Source organism: Tachysurus fulvidraco, chromosome 7 (genome assembly GCF_022655615.1).
Source record: "Tachysurus fulvidraco isolate hzauxx_2018 chromosome 7, HZAU_PFXX_2.0, whole genome shotgun sequence".
Lineage (NCBI taxonomy): Eukaryota > Metazoa > Chordata > Actinopteri > Siluriformes > Bagridae > Tachysurus > Tachysurus fulvidraco.
Genome location: NC_062524.1, coordinates 22,282,332 through 22,284,554, shown reverse-complemented (window position 1 = coordinate 22,284,554; position 2,223 = coordinate 22,282,332).

Below are 2,223 nucleotides of genomic sequence, written 5' to 3'. Positions count from 1 at the left end.
TGTCAGTGACTGCACAGTTGTACACATAGTAGGTGCATGTTGAAAATGAAAAACAATTTCTAATAACTGCAAAAAAAATCCAATAATTCAATGTGTAAAATGGCAAAACTCAAATTTTATATGAATCAGTCAGCAATCCGATTTCTTGCTAAATAACTAATAATAACACAAACATATATCATGTGCAATACATTTAAAAATAATGATGAAAAAATCCCCCAAATATATGTAGAAACATGAACACTAAAATTATTTATCTTAGTTCAAGGTTTAAGGTACTGTATATTTATTTTTGCAAGACTTTAATGTAGGTGGAAAGCAAAAATTTTAAAATCTATTCCATAGCTATTCCTGGAACACAGAAGCACTCGTCATCGACAAAAACACGACACCTGTGGTCAGCATTAATTATTTTTCTGTGTAAAATAAAAACAATTCAGAAAAATGTATTAATAATAAAATATTAATTATATTTATGTTTAAATAAGCTAATTATAATAAATAAACTTATAAAATAAAATATTATTATTATTATTATTATTAGTAGTAGTAGTAGTAGTAGTAGTAGTAGTTGTAGTAGTAGTATTAGTATTAGTATTATTATTATACATTCATTTTCTAAACAGTTATCCTACAGAGTGTTGTGGGGATCCTGGGGTCTGAAAACGTAAGGGCACAAGGTAGCGGATTCCCTGGAGAGAGTGACAACACCTCACAATGCACATTTCACACATTCACACCACAGACACTTTTAAGACTTCATTCAGCCTACAACACACCTAAACTGGAGTACCTGGAGAACTAGACTGTGTTTAGTTGATACATAAATGAGGAGACTGTTATTTATTTTTCTGTATGGCAGATGCACCCCATTTTAAGTCTTTGGTCTTGAATTGAATTTGGTCTATGAATATCTATTCAAGGGAAATTGCAAATAATGTTCAGTAGTCACAGTGGTTTCATCTTGTAAGGCAGGAATACACCCTGCATGTGACACCAGTCCATTTCAGGGCAACATGCACTCACACAATCTCACACTGATTCATTTTTACACTGTAGGAGGAAACTAGAGAACCAAAAGGAAGCCCATGCAGACAAAGGGAGAACATCGATATCCATGCACAAAAGCAACCCAAGCTCATTATAGAACTGGAAACCCTGGAGCTGTGAGCTGCCACCCATGCCACCCTTATTTGAATAAGCATTTTTAATAACCACTTGAATAAACGTCTCAGAAATGCTCCCATAATTTAGTGTAGCATAGAGTTTTCACTGGCAATAAGGTTCTTTCACATTAATATTCTGTGTCAGATTAGTGACTGCTATGCTATGTCATAACAGAACATTGGCGAGCCAGCCAGTCATTATCTCGACTTAAAAAAAAAAAAAAAACCACTTCAGAGCAATGCAACCTCTGTAAACCCTGCTAGGGTTTATTTTTCATTTTACCATAGTGCTGATGAATGTTCCATTACAATGTGTCAGGTCCTGATTAATTTTCCGTAACAGCATCTTTTGGACAGATTTAGCACTTTAGAAACAGCCAGAAGGCAGGCTCTTACTGTCAGAGGAACATCTTCAAGATGTTTTTCTGAGTGTATTTTTTTTTTGTTTCTCAAGAATTAGAAATAAAAGAGAGTGGTGAAGTAAAGACCATTACTTTAAAGTATAAAGATACCACTCTAATTTGTGGCAAGGTTAAAATATGGACATATGAAAAATATTGTTGGAAAAAATAATTTCGGTCATGCGATTATAGAAAAATAATCAAACCTTGCTTGGGTTGTAATGAATCTGAGTGCATCATACCAGCCCTTCCTGTGTTCCTAAAACCATATGCCCCAAGATGCTTTATTCCTTATGTAATGACTATCTGGTTGAATTTGTGATTTGGGTTACTGATTGCAGGATCCTCAATTATTTTAACTTATTTCCATTTTAGACGAGTTTCCAAGGTTCCAATGGCTAAGAATTCACCTTCAAGCATAATTTCTTGAGGCCCCAGTGGTCTGGGCATCCACAAGAGAGCATAATTGGCTCTTCTTTCTTTCTCTACTGTCAATCAGAGCAACATTAGCCATTTGTGGGCTTCTGTTAGTGCTTGTATAGGCAAGAGGGCAGTAAGCACTGTCCTTCCAGCATATTCAGCTGCATTATGACATTACATGAGCACTTCAGTAAAATGCAGAGGCTGGCTTATGTCATACCTCATTTGATTGGACA